The sequence below is a fragment of the Bos indicus x Bos taurus genome, chromosome 9, assembly GCF_003369695.1.
Source record: "Bos indicus x Bos taurus breed Angus x Brahman F1 hybrid chromosome 9, Bos_hybrid_MaternalHap_v2.0, whole genome shotgun sequence".
Taxonomy (NCBI): domain Eukaryota; kingdom Metazoa; phylum Chordata; class Mammalia; order Artiodactyla; family Bovidae; genus Bos; species Bos indicus x Bos taurus.
The window spans coordinates 96,118,430-96,146,127 of record NC_040084.1 but is presented as its reverse complement, the minus strand read 5'-3'; the positions used below and the strand labels follow the sequence as shown (position 1 = coordinate 96,146,127).

The 27,698-nt window shown below is 44.4% G+C and overlaps 1 pseudogene; it reads left to right on the top strand.

Annotated features, from left to right (window-relative positions):
- The first annotated feature begins 27,328 nt into the window (after nt 1–27,328).
- LOC113898916 lies at nt 27,329–27,412 on the top strand (annotated as a pseudogene).
- Nucleotides 27,413–27,698: the final 286 nt, after the last annotated feature.

Below are 27,698 nucleotides of genomic sequence, written 5' to 3'. Positions count from 1 at the left end.
TGAAAACTATAAAAAGTGGCAAAGCAGACTTACATAAGAGCAAAGTAAATGCTAGTACTTGAAAATCTGACTGAATTAAAAATTCAATGTATAGGTTCAATGACAAATTAGATATAGTTGAAGAGAAAGCTATAGTAAACTATAACCTTGGTTATAGCAGCTGAGCACTGAAGAATTGATGCTTTTGAACTGTGGTGTTGGAGAAGACTCTTGAGAGTCCTTTGGACTGCAAGGAGATCCAACCAGTCCATTCTGAAGGAGATCAGCCCTGGGATTTCTTTGGAGGGAAGGATGCTGAAGCTGAAACTCCAGTACTTTGGCCACCTCATGCGAAGAGTTGACTCATTGGAAAAGACTCTGATGCTGGGAGGAGTTGGGGGCAGGATGAGAAGGGGACAACAGAGGATGAGATGGCTGGATGGCATCACTGACTCGATGGATGTGATCTGAGTGAACTCCGGGAGTTGGTGATGGACAGGGAGGCCTGGTGTGCTGCGATTCATGGGGTCGCAAAGAGTTGGACACGACTGAGCGACTGAACTGAACTGAACTGAAGCATGTAAAGGCAATAAGGTCATGAGAAAACATAAAACCCATAGAGGATATAATTAAAAGGTCCAGCATATGTCCAAAGGGCTACTCAGAAGGAGCAGAGTCTAAAAGTCTTAAGCATAAAACAAAAACGAGTGACAATTTTCCTAGGAAAATTCCCAAAGTTTCTTAGGATAAACATAAAGGATATATTATAGTGAAATTGTAGACAATCAGATACATAAAGCTGCCAGAGAGAAAAAGAGATTACTTTTAAAAGATACGATAGTTAGACTGATAATAGAGTTATTGAAAGCAACAGTGGAAGTCAGAAGATAGTGGAATATCCTTAATGTACTGAGAAAAAAAAAAACAACTCACCAATGTAGACTGTTAATAAAAATGTCTTTTAAGTATAAAGGTGAAATAAAGACATTTTCAGACAAAATCAGAGAGAGCTGTTACCACTAGAACTTCAGTAAAGGAAACACTAAGGAGAGTTGTTTAGGCAGACAGAAAGTAATCCTAGATGGAAGGTTAGGATACAGAATAAATCAAGAGCAAAGGAAAGTATAAATATATGAGTAAATCAAAATTATATTGATTTTATAAAACAATAATAATGTATATGTGTGGGTGCATATATATGTAAGTTATTATCTATCCATTTATATATCATCTAAGCAGAAACATCATTTTGCCAACAAAGGTCAGTATAGTCAAAGCCATGGTTTTTCCAGTAGTTGTGTGCGGATATGAGAGTTGGATCATAAAGAAGGCTGAGCATTGAATAATTGATGTTTTCAAATTGTGGTGCTGGAGAAGACTCTTGAGAGTCCCTTGGACTGCAAGGAGATCAAATCAGTCAATCCTAAAGGGAATCAGTCCTGAATATTCATTAGAAGGACTGATGCTGAAGCTGAAACTCCAATACTTTGGCCACCTGATGGGAAGAACTGACTCGTTGGAAAAGACCCTGATGCTGGGAAAGATTGAAGGCAGGAGGAGAAGAGGACGACAGAGGATGAGATTATTGGATGGCATCACTGACTCGATGGACATGAGTTTGAGCAAACTCTGGGAAATATTGAAGGACAGGGAAGACCAGTGTACTGCAGTCCATGGAGTTGCAAAGAGTTAGACACGACTTAGCAACTGAACAATAACAATGTATCATCTATCTATTTAAAGACGTAAGACCTAAAAATCTTTAAGTTGGGAGGGACATTAAAGAACTTTTAAGTGTTGGAAGCTCCAGTACTTTGGCCACCTCATGCGAAGAGTTGACTCAATGGAAAAGACTCTGATGCTGGGAGAGATTGAGGGCAGGAGGAGAAGGGGACAACAGAGGATGAGATGGCTGGATGGCATCACTGACTCGATGGACATGAGTTTGAGTGAACTCCGGGAGTTGGTGATGGACAGGGAGGCCTGGTGTGCTTGCAAAGAGTCGGACACGACTGAGCAACTGAACTGAACTGAACTGAAGGTCCTTTTATTGTCCAAGAGGTAGTAAAAGTACCAAGTACCCTTAAAATTTGATAAATCAAGAATTCATGTTATAATTTCCAAGGTAGCCATAAAAGCAAAATAGAAAGAGTAAAACTTTCAAATAAATAAAATGATAAAATGAAGCTATAAAAATGAAATAATAAAAATGGTCAATCCAAAAAAAGGCAAGAAAAGAGAAAAAAACATGGAGTGAATGAAGCAAATAGAAAACATACTGAAAGATGGTAGGTTTAAAGTCAAATATATTAGCAAGTATATTAAATATAAATAGACAAAATACTTCAGTTAAAAGACAAAAACATTCTGACATGATTGTAAATCAAAGCCAAATTTTATGGTCTTTTAAAGGCACAAATTAAAATGTAAAAATAAAAGAATTTGAAAATAAGAGAGTAGAATAAATCACACTGTGCCAATAGTAGCCAAAGGAATGCTGGTAAATCTATATGGACATCAGACAAACTTGATCTTAAAGCAAAAAAAAAATTTGGAGATTAAGAGTTATTTTTTATTGGCTAGGGATTCAATCCATTGGGAAGATAGTATAATTTAAAATTTATATGCATCTAATTTTATGGCCTTGAAATATTTGAAGCAAAAGGAGACAGAAAGACTTGTGAGGGGATATGGATAAATCCATAGCCATGCTGGAGTTTTACAACAAATCTTCCTCAGAAAGAGGAAAAGCAGGCAAAAAAAAAAATCTGTTAAAAAAGATTTCAGATGCATGATTAGAAAACTGAGATGCTGAAACCTCTGCATGGATCACAGAGCAAGTCTCAACAATTTCAAAGGATTTTAAAATGACAAGGTATATACTATGATCACAATAAAAAACAAAAAGATAATTGGAAAATCAGCATATATTAAATATATATATAATAAATCATATATACATAAATCAGCATATGTATTAAGACAAGTATTTAACTCAGTAGCTCCCCCCAAAATCTAAACAAATATACTGCTTTTTTTTCAAAACCTGTGAAAGTAACTCCCTTTAGGGAGATCTTCACTTTAAAATGTTGTATTAGAAAAGACTGTAGGCTGAAAAAACTCAATGAGCCAAGTATTCATCTCAAGAAATTGCAAAAAGGAAAGCAAAATAAATGCAAAGAAAGAAGAAGTAATAAAAACAAGAGAAGAAAGTACTGAAAAAGCAGAATAGAAAAGACCAACAAAGTCAAAAGTTGTGCTTTTTGAAAAGATGAATAAAACTTTTCAAAAAACTTGGGTGAGACTGATCAATGCAAAAATGGAAAGAACATAGAAATAACCAATGCTGGACATGGAAAAAGGAGACATACAGGCTGAGCCTTAGAGGATGAGCATGCATCAGGAGGTGATGAAAGGGAAGGGGCATCTTGGGCAGTGGAAACAACCTGAATTGGGACTGAGGCCTCAGTTACTCACTGGCCAGAGCAGTTGGATGGTTGTAAGGGTAGACAGGACAGGAGGCAGAGCAGGCCAGGATGGCCCAGACTGGGAGGGGCAAGCTGAGGAGTTTGGGCTTTATCTTGAGGGCCAGGAGGCACAGTGGAAGATTTTAAGAAAGAGAAAGAAAAAGCCATTTAGGCTGGCCATCCTGGCTACACTTGGGGAATGATTAGGAGGTGGGATGTGGTGGAGATGCCAGCCTAGAGTGGGGGAGGCCAATGGGCAGACAGATGCAGTGGTCCAGGTGAGAAAGACGAGGGTCTGGACCAAGGTGGAGAAGCTGACAATGCAGCAGGCTTAGAAACACCCTGGGGCTGGCAGCTGCTGTCACAGGACAGAGCTTTAAGAATCACCAGTATGTGCAAATAGCAAATAGCGTGGAGAAGAAGAGGAATCAACTGCCAAGGTGAAGAGTATTTGGAGAGTCAGAAAAGTCCTAATGTTAGCCCCTCAGTTATGTCTGACTTTGCAACCCCACCAACTGTAGCCTTCCAGGCTCCTTCTGTGCATGGAATTCTCCAGGAAAGAATATTGGAGTGCATTGCCATTCCCTTCCCCAGTGGATCTTCCTAACCCAGGGGTTGAACCCAGGTGGCTTAACCATTTACCAATCAGGACACCACCGGTGACTCTCGCAAGACTTCAAGGAAGAGTCTAGCTTCTGGAGCCCAAGTGCCTGGTATCATCCTGGTGAGAGTATGGCTGGGAGCTTGGTTTACTGTGAGGGAGGAGAGAACACAGCATTGGAAAGCCTTGTGGGATCACAGACATTTTTTTAAAGTTGGAAGATGCGTCTCTTCCCCCCTTTACTGCCTGCCACCCTCCACCTGAGAAATGAAAATCAGTGACTCACATTATATGACTAAGATTTTCCAACTATGTCTGTCCAGGTTGTCCTATTTCCTCCCTCTTATTACATATTCATAAGGAAGTGTTTTTGAACCTGGCCTCATGATTACTCTTAGTTTATATGTCTTTATCTTGGCTTCCTAGGTGGCTCAGTGATAGAATCCGACTGCCAATGCAGGAGACGCAACAGGCTCCAGTTCCATCCCTGGGTCGGGAAGGTCCCCTGGAGGAGGAAATGGCAACCCCCTGCAGTATTCTTGCCTGGAAATTTCAGTGGACAGAGGAGCCTGGCAGGCTGCAGTCCATGGGGTCACAAAGAGTTGGATGTAACTGGGCACGCAAGCATGCTAGTTACTTTATTTACCATATAAGAGGATGGGGAGACAAATTTTTTAAGAATTGCAAAAGAGGAAAATTTAAAGGATCATCATAGCTGTTTCTGCCAAGGAAGTCTATGAAATGTTTAAATCAGGAATGGCCAGTTTACATGTCAGACTGGTATTTCTGAATCCCAGTTTTTTCTCCTCTGTAACATATTGTAATTGAAAGATGCCCAAACAGATGTTTTCTGTTATATGGATGTGGTTCCAAAGGTTTCTTCATATGCTGCTTACAGACAAATAATCCCAAAGGAGCTATAGGGGCCAATAATCTTCATTTTGTTATTGCATGTGAAAACATCTCAGGCTGTTTATGTTAGACGAATTTCATTTTAGAACAGCATTATTATTAAGACACACCTTTCTGTGCACATTTTTAACAGTAAATTCCTTTCCCTTATCTCGTGGCTCAAAATTCTACTTACTCCTTTCATGGTCATCAGATCATTTATTCATTTATTGTGGTCATTGAGAATCCCTCTTCCTTAGTCAGATTTCATCCCTCAGACATGGAGTCCCTTGGAAGAGATACTCAGGTTATTTAAGTGTGTGTTCAGGCACACCTATGAACACAAGTGTCAAGTTTTCCTTTAGGACTGGTGCTCCAGAAATGAAACATTTAAAGTGAAAATGGAGGAGACATTGTTTCTACAGGAGAGCTGGCGAAAGCACTGTTTGGTTAGACTCTATCAATATTGGTTTAAATCTTGTTACGTCTCAAAGTCATTCTGAAATCAGAGCTGGCCGTGAAGAAGCCCTTGGAAAATAAGAATAACCCTCTCCTGGGGATCTGAAGCTCTGACCCAAAGAACGGGAGGGGGACGATGCTGACCATGTGAGAGAGATCGACTGTATACGCAGTGTGGACTGAAAAATAAATACCGGCAACCTAAAAGTTAAAAGTTAGATTTTATTCGGTGAGAATGTTAGGACTCGATCCAGGGAGACAATACCTCAGGAGACCCCCAGACAGCTGACTCCAGAGAGGCAGGGGAGAAGCCAGGCTATATACAAGGTTGCAGCAAGGGGCAGGTAATCTGAATATGAAAAGATTACTGTTGATTAAGAAAAACTAAATCTCTCACAGGAAGAGATTTAACAATCTTCTATGTATGGGAAGATGCAGGCATCCGGGCTTGCTGAAATCATTTCTTTCATATGTACCTAGCTATCTGGGGCCAGTCCCCGCTTTCTCTATTTTTCACTTCCTAATTCCTTGTTTACCGTAAGAGATGGTGGATGTGGCACATGGCCACCTCTCACGTCCCTCCAGCTCCTCAGCACTTACCGGGAGGAAGTAGCTGATGGCTTCCAAACAGCTGGCTTTGTTTCACCTGGGCTCAGAAATTTGTATTTGGAAAAGGCTTGTTGACTGATGGTAGAGCAGAAAATATTTCATTTCACAGCAGTAAGACTTCTGGGAATTCTAGAATATCCTAGGATTTTAGAACAGACTATCTAGTTACTTCCTCTGAGACTGTCCTGGATCTTTTGCTCATCAGTAAACAACGGCAGGAGAGACGAAGGGGAAATACCACAGGGGGATCTTCCAGGTCTCGTGCTGGTGACGTTAACTTCAACAAGGGGAACAGGGTGGTCGAGTTGGAAGCTGGAGTTCCTTGGAGCTTCTGGAGTTCCAGAACACAGAGATCTCCTGTGCTTTTTGCTGTGGGTGGAAGTGAAGGGGCACATTTCCTGCTGGTGGATGGATCTAACATAACCACAGACACCAGGCCTGAGTCCAGGCCTGGGGCCTCCCTGTGCACCCGGGGGCACGGGTGGAGCAGGATGTAGAAACCTCAGCCACACCATTTGTCCATTTACTCACTCACTCACTCAGCAAGTGATCATTGAGCCCTTTCAGCATGGCGGGCATTGTACTCGGCTCTAAATAAACCATGGTGGGAAAAACAGGTACAATCTCTGGATGCTTGAAGAGTCTGTTGGGAGAGATGGAGGCTGGAAAACTAGACAAATGAAAACTAAATGAAGAATAAAATATATGCAGGAGGTTTCGGGGACAGAGGTTAGAGGTCACAAAGTCCTCTGAAGGCAGAGGCATTGGCCAGAAGGACAGGGGAGAGGGCCAGGGCACCAGCCCAGCAGGGAGGGAGCAGGTGGGAACCAGAGGGGGGCCTTGCTGTGACAGCAGGGAAGAACCTAAGGAAGTTCAGGCCAGGGAGGGAGGCTGGGAAGAGAGGGGGCTGGAGGCCTGAAAAAGATTTTAGACCAGACAGTGGAAGCCAGAGGGTGGTTGTCAGCAGGAAAGTAACAACCCCTCCTCCTCCCACCCTCCTGCACTGGAAAGATATAATTGCAGCAGCTTGGAGAGTGGGTGGGGCTGGCTGGACACAGAGGGGTGTGAATATAGTGAGGCCAAGCGGGACAGGCCGGTGGGAGGCTGCCCTTCCAGGTGGTCAAAGGCCGCCACCTGTGGCCTTGGCTTCCCCGTCTCCATCAACTCCCTTCATCTAAGACATTCATTATCCTCCTGCACTGGTCCCCCTGAGATGGGGGTCGGAGAAGAGCCCCTCGTGAGCGCAGTGACAGCTTCAGGCAAATGACTGCTCCAGGGAGGGAGCGTCTTCATTCCAGCGGTAGGTGGAGGAACCACCCCTCTGAGTAGATGCAAACTGAGAAAATGTGAATTGGCACCGTCCTACCCTTCCCAGGTGGCGCAGAAGTAGAGGATCCGCCTGCAATGCTGGGAGACCTGGGTTTGATCCCCAGCTTGGGAAGATTCCCCTGGAGAAGGGAATGGCAATCCACTCCAGTATTCTTGCTGGAGAATCCCGTGGATGGAGGAGCCTGGTAGGCTACAGTTCATGGGGTCACAAACAGTCGGACATGACTGAGCTGCTAACACTCACTTAGTGACCTAATGGGACAGAAACCACCTCAGTATTCCTCCATGCCATTTAAAAAGTCTGTTAACACTAGAACCTATTATACAGAGTGAAGTGAGTCAGAAAGAGAAATATAAATATCATATTCTAATGCATACATATGGAATCTAGAAAGATGGTACTGAAGAATTTATTTGCAGGGCAGCAATGGAGAAACAGACATAGAAAGTAGACTTATGGACATGGGGAGAGCAGAGGAGAGGGTGAGATGCATGGAGGGAGTAACATGGAAACTTACAATACCGTATGTAAAATAGATAGCCAATGGGAATGTACTTTATGGCTCAAGAAACTCAAACAGTGGCTCTTTGTCAACCTAGAGGGGTGGGCTGGGCAGGGAGATGGGAGGGAGGCTCAGAAGGGAGGGAATATATGTATACCTATGGCTGATTGATGTCGAGGTTTGACAGAAAACAACAAAATTCTGTAAAGCAATTATTCTTCAATAAAAAATAATTTTTAAAGCCTGTTAACATTAATGTTCCCAGTTAGCAATCTAGCATCCCATTCAAAATATTCTGCCATGCATACAGGAACATACATGTGGAGTTGGCAAGGTGAAGAGTCTATTGAAATGTTGACAATCTAGAGGAGAGGACCTGAAAATAATGGACAGATAGCTTCGAAAACATCTGCTATTGTTCCCAAAGGAACATGCAGGAGAATGCTTGCTTTCAAATCTTGTCCTGAAATGAGGAGACACAGTTTACAGGACAATGGGACCAGAGGCGTCTTATGCTCCTATGTTACTCTTTGGGTCTCTGAAGGCTCCTGAGGTTTTGGGGTACATGGCAACAGGTTGAGGTTTGATGTTCATCTTTGGAGACCCCGTGTCTTCATTGGCTACAACCTCCTCCCTCTCAGAACTTCTTTCCTTTTGAGCACCAGGCACCCTTTAAGCATCTCCCCACCCTCCTCCCCTGTGAGATACCCAGGGCCACCTCTGCAGCCCCTCCCTGGTGGGACCCTTCAGGAAGTGGCCACTCTTCCTCCTGCTGTGGTGCAAGCTCACAGCTCGGGGTCCCTTCCCTGCACTGTTCGATCTGTGCTCTGGGCCACCGGCTCATTGGACCTGTAATCCAGGCTATTGGGCCCTGGTGCTGGCAGGCACCTCATTGAGGTCACCAGAGAACAAAACACTACTTGCTTTCAATGCTGTCTTTATTTTAAAATTTGCCCTTAAAAAGCAGCCAGACAGAATTCATTATTCTCGAAGCAGACTTCTCTTTTTGGGCAGGCCTGCCAAGTAATTGCCGAGGAGACACAGAAGCAGTGGGATGCAAAGATGAGGCCTTGGGACACACGCATTTCTCCAGGTCTGGGCAGCAGGACCCTGGCTCAGTCTTCCCCCAGGACAGAGTCAAGTGCCAGATGATGCTGTTCGTTTGTCTGTGTCCCCACATCACACCCCAGCTCAGGAGCCCATGGTTCCCGTCAGTGCTCTGCAGAAACTGTATACATCCTGGACCAACACTGAAATAAAAAAGCAGCCACGTTGGTTTTCCAGTAGTCACGTATGGATGTGAGAGTTGGACCATAAAGAAAGCTGAGAGCCGAAGAATTGATGCTTTTGAACTGTGCTGTTGGAGAATACTCTTGAGAGTCCCTCGGACAGCAAGGAGATCCAACCAGTCCATCCAAAAGGAAATCAATCCTTAATATTCTTTGGAAGGACTGATGCTGAAGCTGAAACTCCAATACTTTGGCCGCCTGATGCGAAGAACCGACTCTTTGGAAAAGACCCTGATGCTCTGACAGATTGAGGGCAGGAGGAGAAGAGGACGACAGAGGATGAGATGGTTGGATGGCATCACCGACTCAATGGACATGGGTTTGGGTAAACTCCAGAAGTTGGTGATGAACAGGGAAGCCTGGCGTGCTGCAGTCCATGGGGTTGCAAAGAGTTGGACACGACTGAGCGACTGAACTGAACTGATTAGTTTGTTCTCTCCTTTCCCCATATTCTAATCATATCTTTCCTTGAACCTTGGTAAGCGTCATACCACCTTCATGGATGTTTTACATAGACTCTACCCACCTTTTCTCTGTCTTCTTCAAGCTATGTTCTTCACTCAGGAACTGTTCTCCACTGCCAGCTGTGCTAAGTTGTTCTGGGCCAACGTGGTCAAGCTGGCTGCACTGCGATTCCTTACTTTTCCTTCCCCGGGTTAGAGTTGGCCAAGGAGATTTGGAATCAAGATTTGGATGGCATCACCAACTCAATGGACATGAGTTTGGGTAAACTCCGGGCGTTGGTGATGGACAGGGAAGCCTGGCGTGCTGAGGTTCATGGGGTTGCAAAGAGTCAGACATGACTGAGCAACTGAACTGAACTGAACTGAAAGCGATTTGTGTGAGCCTTGGAAGGTAGGAGTGAAGTGTGACCATCACTCACAGAAGTTCCTGGTGGTCACGTCTAGTGATGGGTGGACTCAGAGCTGCCCAGTGGCTCCCAGCTTGTCCCAGGTCCTCTCTGCTCTGGGTCCAGCTGCTCTGCCAAGCTGCTGGCTTGGCTGGCCATAGTGGGTCCAAGCCCAGTATCAGGCCATAGACCCTCAGAGGTAGAAGCCACTGAGGCATGGCCCCAAATCCCCCTTCATAAGACCCCTTTATTATCTTATTTAGGGGCTGCCCACCCCAGCTTTTCAGATTTCCCCACAAGCTCTAACTTTTCTGTTAGAGCCACAGGTGGCCTAGTGAGTGATTCTTCTCTGATCCTTCAAACTTTGCCTTCCAAGTCTTCACTTCTTAAACCACTCCAAGATTTATGTGAGGTCTGAAGTGAAGTCGCTCAGTCGTGTCTGACTCTTTGCAGCCTCATGGACTGTAGCCTACCAGGCTCCTCCGTCCATGGGATTTTCCAGGCAAGAATACTGGAGTGGGTTGCCATTTCCTTCTCCAGGATATCTTCCTGACCCAGGGATTGAACCTGGGTCTCCCGCATTGTAGGCAGACGCTCTACTGTCTGAGCCACCAGGGAAGTCTAATTAGACCTCTAATGTGAGGTCTAATTCACATTAAATCCCCTATCCCTAAAACCTGGCTTTGCTTTTCTCACTGAACCTTGATTGTACACTGTCCAACCCTCCCAGATGACCTTTGAGCCTGCTGCTCGGGGCCATGACTTCCATTTCTTTGAACTACTTCATCGTGCCCAGGGCATTGCTGGAGACAAGTAGATGTCCAATGGTGTTGGCTGATTGATAGACTGAAAAAAAAATGTTCCTACAAAATGTTTTTGGATAAATGACCCTCCTGCTGCTTCCCCTCTCCCAGAAAATGTAGGAACCTGCTGCTAAATTCCAGGGCATGGAGTCATTCAAGTGTCAGCTTCTGTGTGTGAAGATCCACCATCATTTCTTAGGACTCCGTCACAGGACAGTGGAGTGCAAAGCAGGGATTGAGCCCATTTGCTTTTTCCCTCTGCACCTAGGTAGAGCAAATCAGCTCTCAGAGGTAGACTGTTACCAGATGAGTGACCAAGGGAGGGAGACTCAGAAGAGACTCATGTCCAATAGTGTTCAAGGCTCTGCTTTAACAAGTGGGTAGTCAGAATATGAACGACATGTGAGGAACGCTGTCACTCTTGGGATGTCTAGTAATCCATGTGTTCAAGAATGTCAGAGTCTTTCTAAGAGGCGAGACCAAGCCTGAAAGTCTGATGTCCAACAAATGAGTCATACAAGTTAAGTGCAGTTTTCACAGCTTGCCTTCCTAACTCTTTCTTTCTTCCTTTGTATTAAAACATATTTTGAAGTCTTATAATCATTTTTATTTTCTTGGGCTCCAAAATCACTGCAGATGGTGACCACAGCCATGAAATTAAAAGACAGTTGCTCCTTGGAAGAAAAGCTATGACAAACCCAGATAGTGTATTAAAAGCAGAGACATTACTTTGCCAACCAAGGTCCATCTAGTCAAAGCTATGGTTTTTCCAGTAGTCACATATGGATGTGAGAGTTAGACCATAAAAAAGGGCTGAGTGCCAAAGAACTGGTGCTCTTGAATTGTGGGGCTGGAAAAGACTCTTGAGAGTTCCTTGTATAGCAAGGAGATCAAAGCAGTCAATCCTAAAGGAAATCAGTCCTGAATATTCATTGGAAGGACTAATGCTGAAGCTCCAATACTTTGGTCACCTGATGCAAAGAACTGACTCATTTGAAAGGACCCTGATGCTGGGAAAGATTGAAGGCAAGAGGAGAAGGGGGCAGCAGAGGATGAGATGGTTAGATAGCATCACTGACTCAGTGGACATGAGTTTGAGCAAACTCTGAGAGACAGTGGAGGACAGTGAAGCCTGGCATGCTGCAGTCCATGGGGTTGCAAAGAATTGGACATGACTTACCGACTGAACAACAACAAAATTTCCTTCTTTCAAACACTTAACACAGAATTTATCTGTGTTTGATGATCTTGCTCTCTGAAGTCCTTGTGTGGGGGACCCAAAATTTATTTCTGTTAACTCACTTTCATGGTAATTTTTCCTTTGCAAATTTGATCTTGGGTTGTGAGCTTGAATTTGTTTGATCTTTATACTGGGGAATCCTGAGAGCCCAAACTGGGGATTTCCCTCCAGAGAAGACTTTGCATTTGGTTTCACTAGGATTTGGCATACTGCAGTGTCTTCAGGTGGAGAAGGCGATGGCACCCCACTCCAGTACTCCTGCCTGGAAAATCCCATGGATGGAGGAGCCTGGTAGGCTGCAATCCATGGGTCGCTAGGAGTTGGATACAACTGAGTGACTTCACTTTATTTTTTCACTTTCATGCATTGGAGAAGGAAATGGCAACCCACTCCAGTGTTCTTGCCTAGAGAATCCCAGGGACGGTGGAGCTTGGTGGGCTGCCGTCTATGGGGTCGCACAGAGTCAGACACGACTGAAGCGACTTAGCAGCAGCAGCAACAGCAGTGTCTTCAGGTGGTCAAACTTAATGCAGGAATCTCAAAGTCATCTTTTCACCTAGCAGCAGGTGCAAGTCTCGGATTTTTATTGATGAGTGGGATCATCATTTGCTTTCACATCAATTGCACCTGATGCCTCTGTTTGGAACTTGTGACTTCCTGCTCTGATTTCAGCTCAGTAACTTAAAAAAAAAAAAAAGTGTCTTTGGAGACTTAACTTCCTGGAGCCCAGACACATAAAAAATAGTATAAAGTCTATTTTATCTAGGATCTCACTTTGTAGAGGGAGAGAAGTCTGAGCGCTGTGGGGGAGCCCCACGTCTTATTCTCTCCAAGATTGTTTCCCTGGATAACTCAGCTTCATTGAGCCCATAGAATCAGTTTCTCTCCTTTGCCATATTTTTAGCATCAGTCTTGAACTATCATTATGCACTGATGATGTATAAATGGATACTGTAGTTGAAGAAAGGCACTTTCAAAAAGGCTATTCTATTAAACCGCTATGTAAATGTCACAGAGTAAGACTTGAAAAGCTTTCAAGGCACTGAAACCAGAAATAGTATGTACAGCTTGGTCCATTTTTTGTGCCCACTTCCTTCTAGGGCAGATTTTAGCCTTTCCTGAGGCCATACTTTTTTTAACTCCAAAGTATTCCATGTTGGGACCATCTATAGAAAGTTATCTTTGAGAATTAGATTTCTAACTTGCTAGTCTAGCAAGAGAAGTCCTGTGCAAGCATAAAAGCAGTGAGAAAGATGTGACCAATCTATTCTTTAAAAGCATTGCAATAAAAGTAGTCAGTCTCTTCCTAGAATTTTTGTCTGATGCTCTGAAGTGCAAGGAGATCCAACCAGTCCATCCTAAAGGAGATCAGTCCTTGGTGTTCATTGGAAAGACTGACGCTGAAGCTGAAACTCCAATACTTTGGCCACCTGATGCGAAGAGCTGACTCATTTGAAAAGACCCTGATGCTGAGAAAGATTGAGGGCAGGAGAGGAAGGGGACGACAGAGAATGAAATGGTTGGATGGCATCACCGACTCAATTGACATGGGTTTGGGTGGACTCTGGGAGTTGGTGATGGACAGGGAGACCTGGCCTGCTGCAGTTCATGGGGTCGCAAAGAGTTGGACACGACTGAGCGACTGAACTGAACTGAAGTGTTAAGAGCAGGCCAAGGGGAGCAGATTATTAGTCGCAATGCCTGGTGTTGATAAAAGCCATTGAATGCATGTTGATGTATTGCAGAAACCAACAGATTTGGGTTGCACAGGCACTCAGAGGTAAGGTGTAAAGGTAAGGCCGGGATCCTCTTCTGTCCCCGTGTCCTGAAGCTGTGTTTCATTCTTCACCACTTTATTTTGGCTTTCATGTCCTATAAATGTAACTTATTTGCTCAAGAAAGAATTCAAAGTATTTAGTCATAGTTTCCTTTTCACAGGGGATAGGTGAAGTAATGCATTTTCTGGGGGAAAAAAAAAAAAAAAAAGACGTGCTGGCATGACCTGTGTTGAATTCTGTTGAAAACATGGAGTACTCAGAAGTGGTCCTCTCTGAATGTTCCCCTTTGGGATAAAAAAAGAGTTAAGTTACAAAATTCTGTTTTTCTCTAAAATTAAAAGAGTCTTCAGATTTACTTGGCAATAGTATATACAAACTGGGCTATCCTCTGGAGAAGATGAGAACATTGATTTCTGTTCATGTTCTCAAGAAAAACAGAAGTTTTGTGACAAAGCGGTCATGTGACTAAACATTGTGGACCTACGTATCTTCACGGCAGTCTTCTTCCGGCCACAGTGTTCTACACGGCACACCTGACGTGACGAGGGGACTAGCCCCAGTTGTTCTGAAAATCTGTAATATCTTGTCAGCTCTCAGTCTTGTACATGCTCATTATCTTCAGTTGAAAGGGATTAAAGTGAAGAGCTATACTGAAACTGGAGAGGAAGACCAGCGTCCTTTTTTGAAAATCTGAATTAGACATGGAAACAGCCCAAAGGTCCATCAACAGATGAATGGCTAAAGAAAACATGCCGCACACACAGTGGGAAGCTGCTCAGCCATCCTGCCATTTGTGACAGCGCTGATGAACCTGGAGATTGCTTCAAGTGAAATATGCCGGATTCAGAAGGACAGACACTGCATGCTTCCACTTACCTGTGTGCGAAAGTCACTCAGTCGTGCCCGACTCTTGGCGACCCCCATGGACTATATGGTCCATGGGATGCTCCTGGCCAGAATTACTGGAGTGGATAGCCAGCCGTTCCCATCTCCAAGGGATCTTCCCAACCCAGAGATCGAACCCAGGTCTCCCATATTGCATGCAGATTCTTTACCAGCTGAGCCACCAGGAAAGCAGGATTCCACGTTAGGAGGAATCTAAAATAGTCAAACACATAAAAGCAGCGAGTAGAATGGAGGTGGCCAGGGCTGCGGAAGACGGGCAGCTGTGGTTCAATGGATACGAAGCTTCGGTTATTCTCCTGGAAAGAGTTCTAGAGATCTACCGGACAACACAGTGCTCGTAGTTAACGATACAGGACCGTGTGCTTCAAAACTCGTTAAGAGAGGAAATCTCATGTTTGAGACCCCGGTTCCATTCCTGGGTCGGGAAGACCCGCTGGAGAAGGGATAGGCTACCCACCCAAGCATCCTCAGGCTTCTCTTGTAGCTCAGCTGGTAAAGAGTCCACCTGCAGTGCGGGAGACTTGGGTTTGATCCCTGAGTTGGGAAGGTCCCCTGGAGAAGGGAAAGGCTGCCTGCTCCCGAATTCTGGCCTGGAGAATCCAGGGACTATACAGCCCATGGGGTGGCAGAGAGTCCGACTCGACTTTCACTTTCACTTTAGTGTTCTTACCACAAACAAAAACCAAAACCACAAAGGCCACAGGGAAGCTTTTGGAGGTAATGGACGTGTTTATCCCCTTGATTGTGGTGATTGTATCATGGGTGTATACGCAGGTCTCCAACTCATCAAGTTGGATCAATTTAACATGTGCAACTTTCTTTTGTATCAGTTAAATCTCAATAAAATTTCAGTATTCTTGCCAGGAGAATCCCATAAACAGAGGAGTCTGGTGGGCTACAGCCCACGGGGTTGCAAAGAGTTGGACGTGACCGAGGGTCAGAGCACAAACCTCAATAAAACTGTTAAAAAAGGGGGAAAAAAAACTAAATTGTAGATGTTGTAAAGAAGAAAAGAATTTAGCTCTTACAGTTAATTGCTTTGTGAGAGTTAAACGATGAGATAATAACTGATTAGTTTAGAATGGAAGCAATTGTCTGCATTTTGTTTAAAGCCATGTGACTTCACATGATTTATATGAAATGATTTTAAAAATCTTCATTTCTCTTTCTTTCTAAAACTGATGCTCCTGGACTGAATTATTGCTGTTTTTATTTAAATTTTTCATTGTATGTATCAATACATGCGATTTTATTGTTTGCATGTGTTTTATTTTTGTATTTAACCTACGTAAAGTCTCAAACAAAACTTTGGACTTTTTCTGAGCCAGTTCATCTTCTCTTGTAGACCCATCACTTTGTTGGGTCGATCTGCTAGGAAATTCTCAAGTCACCTTTAGAAAATCAGCCTATACTTTTTCTCTTGTTTCCATTATGCTCACTTGGCAACTGGTGCTCTGTTGAGTACTTTGTAGACCTTCTGTTTTGCAGAGATCTGAATGGAAAAGACTAAGCGCAAATGATGAGTGGAGCTGGCTGTGGCCCACAGTCTAAAACATGCTCTGATGCAACACAAATGTTTGAGTTACTTTTTTAGGAGTGAATTTGAAAATTTTAGTCAGCCATACTGAGGCCTTTCATCAATTCTTCAGCCTCATTTTCGTCTCATTCCAATCACATGTATGTAAGACATTTTCACCTGTCTCATATAATTTGTATTTTTTGTTGTATCTCTCATCCTTTCTTTCTTCCCCCTCCCTCTGATACATATTGGATGTTTTCCACTGAGTTGTCTTAGATAGCGTATTGAAAAGCAGAGATATTACTTTGCCAACAAAGGTCCGTCTAGTCAAGGCTATGGTTTTTCCAGTGGTCATGGATGGATGTGAGAGTTGGACTGTGAAGAAAGCTGAGCGTCAAAGAATTGATGCTTTTGAACTGTGGTGTTGAAGACTCTTGAGAGTCCCTGGGACTGCAAGGAGATCCAACCAGTCCATTCTGAAGGAGATCAGTCCTGGGTGTTCAATGGAAGGAATGATGCTAAAGCTGAAACTCCAATACTTTGGCCACCTCATGTGAAGAGTTGACTCATTGGAAAAGACTCTGATGCTGACAGGGATTAGGGGCAGGAGGAAAAGGGGACGACAGAGGATGAGATGGCTGGATGGCATCACCAACTCGATGGACATGAGTTTGGGTAAACTCCGGGAGTTGGTGATGGACGGGGAGGCCTGGTGTGCTGCGATTTATGGGGTTGCAAAGAGTCGGACACGACTGAGCAACTGAGCTGAACTGAACTGAACTGAACTGTCTTCCATTTTACGAATCCCCTTCTTCTTCTGGGTTTAATCTAACATTAAAACCATCTATACATCATGTGAAATGCCAAGCTGGATGAATCACAAGTTGGAATCAAGATTCCCGGGAGAAATATCAACTGCCTCAGATATGCAGATGATGCCACACTAATGCAGAAAGTGAAGAGAAACTAAAGAGCCTCTTGATGAGGGTGAAAGAGGAGTGAAAAAACTGGTTTAAAACTCAACATTAAAAAAAGAATAAGAAAGAATAAGATCATAGCACCCGGTCCCATCACTGCACGGCAAATAGAAGGGGAAAAAATGGAAGCAGTGACAGATTTTATTTTCTTGGACTCGAAAATCACTGCAGATGGTGACTGCAGCCATGAAATTAAAACACACTTGCTCCTTGGAAGGAAAGCTATGACCAACTTAGACAGCATATTATAAAACAAAGAGATCACTTTGCCACCAAAGGTCCCTATAGTCAAAGCTATAGTGTTTTCAGTAGTCATGTACGGATGTGAGAGTTGGACCATAATTCTTCTGAGAGTAGAAGAATTTTTGCTTTTGAACTGTGGTGCTGGAGAAGACACTTGAGATTCCCTTGGACTGCGAGGAGATCAAACCAGTCTGCAAGGAGGTCAAACCAGTCCATCCTAAAGGAAATCAGTCCTGAATATTCATTGGAAGGACTGATGCTGAAGCTGAAGCTCCAGTGCTTTGGCCACCTGATGCTAAGAGCCAACTCATGGAAAAGACCTTGACACTGGGAAAGATTGGAGGCAAAGGGAGAAAGGGGTAGCAAAGGATGAGATGGTTAGATAGCATCACTGATTCAATGGACATGAATTTGAGCAAACTCCAGGACATCGTAAAGGACAGAGGAGCCTGACATGCTGCAGTCCATGGGGTCACAAAGAATCGGACACAACTTAGCAACTAAACAATAGTTGAGCTCTTAATTTCAGCTCTTATATTTCAGTTCTAGAATATCCATTTGAGTTGAGCTCTTAATTTCAGCTCTTATATTTCAGTTCTAGAATATCCATTTGATTTTTAAAATAGATTCTACTTCTCTGGTGAAATTTTTTATCCTGTCATCTATTTACTGAACTTACTATTCACAATTATCTTAACTTTCGTATCTGATAGCCCCAATATCTGGATCTCCTGTGGGCCTTTTTCTATAATTTTTTAAAAAGCTATTTGGACTTCTTTCCTAGTATGCCTGGTAATAGTTATTGAATGCCAGGCAATGTATATGGAGAATTACAGGTGCTCTGGGTGATGTCTTTCTCCGGAGAGATATTTTTGCTTCTGGAAAGCAGCTAGAATATGGGCAGGTCATCTAAATCCTGTCTTGGATTGAGCTGACTAGAATCTGGTTTCAGTTCTCAGGAGGGTTGGTCTATTCATGATTCACTCATATCCTAATATAGTAGTTCAGGCATCCCAGCCAAAAGCCTGGATAAGCCCTTGACCTCCAGTTTTTATCTCCATGGCACCCTGAGACCGCTGACAGCTCTGCACACCTCCTCAGTCTTGCGGGCACTGCTGTGTGCGTGTGTACTAAGTTGCTTCAGAAGTGTCCGACTCTTTGCGACCTTATGGACTGCAGCCCACCAGGTTCCTCTGTCCATGGGATTCTCCAGGCAAGAATACTGGAGTGGGTTGCCATGCCCTCCTCCGGGGGATCTTCCTGACCCAGGGATCGAACCTGCATCTCTTATGTCTCCTGCATTGGCAGGCGGTTTCTTTACCACTAGCATTGCCTTGGAAGGCTGGGCACTGCTTACAAATCAGTAAATGACAGGGAAAAAGCATGGCAAATATCAGACACACTTCTCTGTGCATCCCTGTTTGCTGGGTTCCTGGCCCCGCAAGTGCTACATGCCTTGATGACCCTGGATTCTAATTTTTAACTCTCCAGTGTTTGAGACTGTCACAAGGTCACTTCTCATTTACTTTGCCACTTTCTCCTTGGATTTTCAGACTTTGAAAAATTGATTATAATTAGCAATTTCATTAGAAGAAGAGTGGTGTATGATGCCAGACTCATGAGTACGTTTTCTTTCTCTCCAGGATTTTAGACCCTCAGGTCCTGCTACTTTGGCAGCTCCCAATGCCTTTGAACAGATACTTTCAATATTTTAGTCAGCTATCTAGTGATAACTGATGGAAAGTTTTGTCTGTTACAAGTCAGTTAATCAAAATGAGAATCTTGTCCTCATTCATTCATATTATGTACTTACTATGAGACTTTACTTCCATTAAGGATATAAAGATGATAAACAAAATCTTCGCCTACTAAGAACTACCATCTACTTCAAACCAGAAAACAGATAATAACGATACAGTGGGAATAAGTAAATATTATAGAATAGAAGTTAATTAAGTACATAGCGTACAATGACAGCATAGAGAGAGAGTGTGTGGTTCTAAGACTTGGGTGGGAGAGTGATTCATGAAAGAGTTGGTGCTGGAATTGAGCTTTGAATGAGAATTAGGGCATTAAGCACCGAAGAATTGATGCTTTTGAACTGTGGTGTTGGAGAAGACTCTTGAGAGTCCCTTGGACTGCAAGGAGATACAACCAGTCCATCCTAAGGGAGATCAGTCCTGGGTGTTCATTGGTAGGACTGATGTTGAAGCTGAAACTCCAGTACTTTGGCCACCTGATGCGAAAAGCTGACTCATTGGAAAAGACCCTGATGTTGGGAAAGATTGAGGGCAGGAGGAGAAAGGGACGACAGAGAATGGGATGGTTGGATGGCATCACCGACTCAATAAACTTGAGTTTATTTGGTAAACTCTGGGAGTTGGTGATGGACAGGGAGCCCTGGCATGCTGCAGTTCATGGGGTCACAAAGAGTTGGACATGACTGAGTGAACTGAGATAAAGGGGGTGACTGTGAGGTTCTGCTACAAATTATAACTGGAATGAATTTGAGAATCACCTGAGTTCTCTGCTTAGCTGGTCTGTCTGTCTTCTTGGTTGAAATGCTCATTTTCACCTCTGTGTGAACATCCCATTACTGGAGAATTACAGAACTATGCTTTTGGTCAATGATGGATTAATCTGTTTTTGCAATGCCTGTGCTGGGTTAAGAACATACACACTTCTACAAATACTCAGGGCAACTGAAGATGTAAACCTGGGCCTTGACCCCTAACCTTCTTCTACCTGAATTACTCCATCTTTTAGGTTCCCATTTCCATCAATGATTCTACATTTCTGATTTCTCAGGTTGGAAAGCTTTGAGTCATCTTTCATTTGCCTTCATTCTCAAAATCTATTGTTTTACAAAGATTTCTTTACATAAGTTTCTCTGATTTCTCCTCTTGGGCTCCAGTCATCACTCTTGGGTAAATGAATATGCTGTCTTTCTTCAAAGTTTCTCTGACTCCAGTTTCTCCAGTCTATTTGTATACTCTTTACAGATTCATCTCCCAAACTAGAGCTCTCATTATGCTATTTTTCTGACTCCAAACTTGTATTGGCTCCTTATTGCCTCTCATATAAACTCTACTCCTTTGTTGACTATTGAGGAAGCACCATAGTCGGGTTAATTCTATTTACCTAACCTTTTCTCTATTATTCGTAAACCTGGAATTTCTGTTCTAAGCTGGGAAAACCAAAATATGGTTACTTAAACAGACTTTAGATAATCTATACTAAGCACCCAGCCCAAGAGGCAAAACAAAAAAATAGAACAAACCCTGATTTGCGTTGTTTTTTCATTTTCCTCCAAGTGGAAGCCTTAATGATTTGAAAGAACATCTTCATTAGATGCAGTTTCTGTCTAGAGCTAGGGATTTCTGATGGCTTCCTGCATTTCCTTTTTGTGGCTTCCTTTTGTGATTAGATAGTGATGTAACTACAGATATGATTCTTTGCCTTTCTTCTATTTGCTTCTAAGAGTTAATTTCTTTGATGAGTGTATGCTGGGTTTTGGTAAAAGAATAGATTTAGGTTTCATATTTATTTCTAAGAGTTTGTGTGTATAAGTGTCCACTGAAGGTTGTCAGATTGAAAACTGGAAGGTACTATCCTTTTCAAGACCCCTAACAAGAGGTGTTTGAAAAGAAACAGAAAACTCCCCCCTTTCTACCTCTCTTGATAAATGTTCTAACTATTGTGTATCCTGTGTGTGTGTTAGTCACTCAGTTGACTCTTTGCAACCCCATGGACTGTAGCCCACCAGGCTCCTCTGTCCAGGGGACTTCCCAAGCAAGAATACTGGAGTGGGTAGCCATTCCCTTCTCCAGGGAATCTTCCTGACCCAGGGATCAAACCCAGATTTCCTGCATTGCAGGTGGATTCTTTACCATCTGAGTCACCTGGGAAGCTGTTGTGGATTCTAACAACTTGTATTATGTTGTTGCAATGGTTGGAGCAGAGAAAAACTTGGAGGAGATTGCAACGTAAGTTCAGATTTCCACCTATGTGAAAAGTCAGACTGCCTGGTTTCATTATGTAAATAAGCAAAATGATATGTTATTTCCAGTATTCTATGAGTCAGATTTAACTATATTTTTTATTCTATTATGTACTCCAGGGATGCCAAGTCTACTCAACAGACTTTTAGGGAATGGGAGTCCTGGGAGCATGAAGACCCCAAACCAGTTCCCTTGTCATCTCCGTGAATGTTGCCTGCTGAGTCACTGTCCCTGCCTCCCTCATGCCTTCCTCACAGCCCATCCAACTCCTGCCCCTTCTTGAAGACCAATTTTGATCCAGCTTTTCCATGAAATCTTCTCAACCCTTTCACTGACTAATGACTAACTGCATGTGTTCAGTCATGTCTGACTCTTTGCGATCCCATGAAATTCCCCAGGCACGAATACTAGAACGTGTAGATGCTTCCTCCTCAGGGGATCTCCCCCACCCAGGGATCAAACCTGCAGTCTCCTGCATTGCAGGCAGATTCTGTACCATCTGAGCCTCCAGGGACGCCCTAAAGCACAGGGTATTATTTCACTTAGCTGGCCACTTAGAGTAAGGTGCGGCCACGTAACTCACTCTGGTTGATGAGGTGTGAGTGGACTAGATGCGTAGCATTTCTGAGTGGAAGCAGTAAGAGGCTTCTCCCTCTAGCACTACCATCAGCAACTGGAGATGGCAGCATTCTTAGCCTAGGCCAATGAGTGACTGTTGCAAGTGGTGCCCCCTGCCGGCCTTTATACATGGAATCTGAGCTAGAAATGAACGTTTGTTTAAGCCCCCTAGGGATTCCCTTGTGGCTCAGCTCGTAAAGAATCTGCCTGCAATGCAGGAGACCTGGGTTTGATCCCTGGGTTGGGAAGATGCCCTGGAGAAGGGAAAGGCTATCCACTCCAGTATTCTGGCCTGGAGAATTCAGTCCATGGGGTCACAAAGAGTCGGACACTTTCACTTTCACACTTTAAGCCCCTAAGGTTGTTGGGTCTTTTGCATCTGCAGCATAACGTAGAGCCTACCCTGACTGATCCAGGTTACTTCCCATCCCTCACTGTGCAGGAACTAAAATTTCTATACTTTGAAATTGAATGCTGAGAGGGCCAAAGGAATAACTTACTTACTTCTGCTGTAGATTGATTTCTTCTTGTTAGGCATTCAGATTTTCTTTGGAGGTTCTGGAATTACTAATGGCTAATAAGCTTGAATGTCATGGAATGACAGGATTCTGGGTAAACCTTCCTTTCTTCTAAATGAAGGCCCTGGAGGAATCATTGTTCCAAGAGACTCCCTCTTATATGGCTAATAATTAATGTCAGGGATCTTAGTTAAGGAAAGACTGGTGCAAGGAAAGTTTGTGAGATCACTGCACTATAAATTTCCCCAAAGCTTATCATCAGCGTAGATCACAGGGGAAAGATCCACAAATATTTGTATAGGTGGTTAGAAAACACAGACTGGTCTAATGAGCTGTGATGTTTCTCTGGACTTGGACACATTTTTGGCTCCGGTTATCATGGCGCCCCTCCAGGACCTAACTCTCAGTTGATCAGCTTTCCCTGGATACCAGATGCTTCAGCTCCGGTCCAGGCCCTCCGGGGAACAGACCCTGGTGCTTCCTGTGGAGTCACAGCTGCCCTTTCATTCGGAGAGATTAGGACTTGCTGGTGAATTTGGTAGCTGAATTGCTTAATTTCCTTTTTGGAAAGGCTGGGTAAATCTCTTCTTTGGGTTAAGTTATAGCTCCCCTGAGTCTCAATTAATGCCCTTGGCTTTCTGACATGTTTCGTGGTTGAGTCCTGTCCTAGGAGCTACTGGGTTAGTACCCAGGCTGTTATATCCATCATTGCTATAAAAATGCTGCCGTCTATGAAGGTGTCACAGGAACACGTTGCTGTGGTGAGTGTTCCACATGCTAGGAAACTCTACTCTGTTGTCACTTCTGACAGTGTGATCCCCTCCAAGGGATGTGCTCATTCCCACTGTTAAAGCCATGGTTGAGATCTCAGTCTCATCAAGCCCGGACAATCGTTCAGGCTCCTTGGCCAGTCGTCTTGCCACCACTGGGTTCTTTCCTCTTTCTTCTCTGGAAGCTCACACAGACTGTGCCAGACAGAGCTCCTTTAGACAGGATACCTACCTTTAGAAGGTGGGACATCCAAAATCTAAGGGCCGAAAACCAGCTATGTCTCAGGATTAACTGGAACACAGAGACTTAGAAGCTACCAAGAATCTCTCTTGCTCCTTTCTGCTCATCATGCATCATTCTTCTCTGCTCAGCGAGCCAGGGTACCAGCATCCACATTGTAGGAACTGTGGCCACTCAGCACCAAGAGTCTACATCTAAGAGCTGTTACGCCAGGAGAAGGGTGGGTCATAGAAAACATTATTGCCCATGGAAATCCTGTGGATGGAAATGCATGGTAGGAAAAGCTTCCCAGTGAAGGGGGCTGCTTGTTTGACAAACAACGGGTGCCTTTAACCTGAAGGAAGGATCTTCCTTCAGCGCCTCCCACACCTGCCACATGTGAGTCACCAGCCCTCATGCCTATTTGCATCTCTGAGTTTTACGGATATTGTTGGTTCACCATCTTGAAACACCCCTGCTTTATGGGAAGCTGTCTTCCTTTTTGCCTACAAAACTCACTTTCTCTGCACAGATATTTTCAATGAATCCTACTCTACCCAGACACCCTTTCCACTCTTGCTTGCTGTGGGGTTGGTTGGGCAGATTAATAAGTGGATCAAATCTAAGTGTCCGCTGTGGCCTCACATTTGCTGGTGATCTCTGTGCAAAGGAATGGAAGCCCCAGGAGGACCGAAGGGGGTTCAGGTGCCTAAAATCTCTACTCTGCAGAGTTGATTTTGGTTTAAAAACCACCCCCTTTGTGTTCTAACAAACAGAACCGGACCAAACTTATCCATAACCACTCACATGAAGTCCACATGGCCCAAGCAGACTTTACCAGCATGGTGGGTGCAGAGACCGAAGGGGTGGGGCTGCCTCTCAGCAACACACACGACTCAGAAGGCAAAGAATTCTCTGGTGCTAACCAGCCTCTGTGGCTCCACCATCGACCCTGGCCCGGCAAGCATCTTGTTGGTGCTTTTCTACTGCTCTTCCCTCTTGCCGTCTTCACTCATCTCTTCCCCTTCTCGGAAGCAAAACTGATCAGTTGTCCCTTTTCAGGCCATCTTGCTGCTCTCCAGGTGAAACTGAAGCTGAGGACAGAAGCTGTATCCAGGTTACTTGGGGAAGTAGTGGCTGGCTGCCCAGTGCTCAGCTTCTGGGAGCTGCTTTCTGCTCAAGTGCTAATTCCTGGTCTAATAGGCTGTGACCGGGAAGCAGAGCTGATCTTTTGTATAAAACCAGAGCATGGAGGACTTCCTGGTGGTGGTCCAGTGGTTACGAATCCACCTGGCACTGCAGGGGACACGGGTTCGATCCCTAGTCTGGGGCTATTCCACATGCCACGGGGCAATGAAGCCCTAGTGCCAAAACTATTGAGCCTGTGTACTGCAACTACTTAGCTCACACAGCTAGAGCCAGTGCTCTGCAACAAGAGAAGCCACCACAATGAGAACCCCGTGCGCCGCAAAGAGGAGTACCCCCCGCTGGCTACAGCCAGAGAAAGTCCGTGTGCAGCAACAAAGACCCAATGCAGCAAAAAGAAAGAAAGCAAGCAAGCAAGCAAAAAAACCCACAGAGCACGGGGCACTGCTGCTTATTCAGTGCAGGGCAGGTGGGGACCATGCTTCCAGAACAGAGCTGCTCCTGGAGAGGGGGGTGGACTCCTCCCACAGTGGGCAGGTGACTCAGGTCAGAGGATGGATGAAGGAAGCAGCAGGTGGACAGGGATGAGTATTTAATTTTTGTTTTCTTTACTTGCAGACAACCTTGAGGGATGTTCCCCAGCGAGATACAGGGTCTTCACAACACAGCAGAGCTAAGTATCAATTTTTGGAGAGGGACTATGGTGACTCTCCCAGGGGAGGAGTCCCAGGCTGAGCCAGATGGGCCAGGGAGAGGGTGGGCCAGGGTAGGAGGCTAAGAGAGCTGACCCACGGACCCAATGCACAGATGGATTGGAGGAGCTGTGGAACAGGGTCAATAGAAGAGCTTCAGGTGCAAGCCCAGGAGGATATGGAAAGAAAAGGGGGTTAGAACTGAGGAGACAGACAGCGCTGATGAATGCCATCAGCTTGGCTTAGGGAGGCTGGGTAAGGTGACAAGCATGGCAGCGGAAGAAAGGGCCCAGGCGACTCTGTCTATAGGGGCAAGTGGAATGACGGTCAAGGCCAAGGTTCTCCCGGAAGGTCAAAGGGCGGGAACCAGGCTGGAGCCCAGCCAGGAAAAGACCCTCCTCCTGTCCTCAAAAGACCTTGAAAACCGAGAGAAAATGCAGGACTGGAGGGGATAGGAGGGAGAGAACTAGGAACCCAGGACCCAAGCTGAGTGCTCCCTAGGTGTCTGCTCAGAAAGCACCATGGAGGTGGGGCAGGGATTGCAAGGGGCTTGTTTTGCAGTCAGCACAGTGCCTGGCACGTGGTAGGTGCTCAGTGCACCTCTGCTGATCCTTGCTTGAGTGTGTATCACGCGACTGGTGCCACTGTCAACGGCGTCTGGGGTAAGCTCTAATAATACACTTCTTTTCAGGAAAAGTTCTGAGCACATTAGCAAGTTTCAAGCCCAGAAATCTTGATGCATTGAAACCCGGCTAACTTTCCTTTAAGCCAATTTTTGCCATACTTGTTTGGGTAGAGCGTCCCCCAACTTAACTCCCGTGACATCTGTTAACCCTGGAAGGAGCCCAGCTTCCTTGGAGGGACCAAGGAACCCAGGAAGGAGCTGGCATCTGAACCAGGATCTGAGCTGTGGACGCCAGCAGTGTTCATGGCACAGCCCTTACCTGGAGATCTCACAGCCCTTTCTCTTTGGAGGCTTATCACACGGGCCCCCTGAAGCCAAAGAACATTTTCTGTCAATTTTAAATGTGATTTCTTTCTTCCTTCTTTCTTACACCCTCTTTCTCCTCCCTCCCTTTCTCTTTTTGTTTCCTTAAAAAGGGGGATTTGTGTTTCTTTTCCCAGTAATGTGGAGACCACGAGAGAAACATCATTCCTCCTGACCTTCTGACCCTGGGTGTACCTTCATTCATTCATTCAGTACTGAGAGTACCATTGACCGAGATCGGGAAACAGTGCTCTCAAATCTTAGATGAGTAACTTCAACCTAGCAATAATTGAGTAATAATAATAAAAGAACAGTGAGACAATCTAATTACACTCCAAAATAGAAAGTCTACACCAGTGACTTTTAAATACTTGATTGTTTAACATCACTAGGGAAATTTAAAAAAATACATATTCCTGAGTTTCCATGCATGAATCAGAACCTCTGATGTTTAAGTTTTAAAATTCTTAAAAGTTTCCCAGGAAATACAGAGCTTGCCTGGCCTGGGACTGTGAATTAGTGTTTGCAAAATACTGTAGATGACAGGCAAACTCTTTGATGTCAAGAATGGAGCAACATCTGGCTGGCTGGGTTATCACACAGGTCCCATTTGCTAATGAGGAAGGAGTCAGAGAGGAACCAGGCCCTGGGGACCAGACAGCCATCTGCAGCACAGACACCTGTTCACGTGCCCTGCAAGTCGATACCCACACGCTGCGTTTCTGCTCTAAATGCCTCGAAAGCGTGCAGGTGACCTGTTACACTTCTGGTTGGTGCCAGGGTTTCCATGATGCTTCAGTCTCCATGCTTGCCTGTTAAAGTTCCATCTGTTTACTGTTTTACCCACACTCACTGTGTGGGACAATGATAGTGAAGACTTTCCTCAAAGCCGTGACAGATGACTGAAAATTATTTGAAAAATAACTCAATCAATACTTACCTGGCAAGGGAGATACCATGATCATGAAGGTGGTTTTCCCAGGGCAAGGCTTTAAACTTAAAAGCTTCTGCACAACAAAGGAAACTATAAGCAAGGTGAAAAGACAGCCTTCAGAATGGGAGAAAATAATAGCAAATGAAGCAACTGACAAACAACTAATCTCAAAAATATACAAGCAACTCCTACAGCTCAATTCCAGAAAAATAAATGACCCAATCAAAAAATGGGCCAAAGAACTAAATAGACATTTCTCCAAAGAAGACATATAGATGGCTGACAAACACATGAAAAGATGCTCAACATCACTCATTATCAGAGAAATGCAAATCAAAACCACTATGAGGTACCACTGCACACCAGTC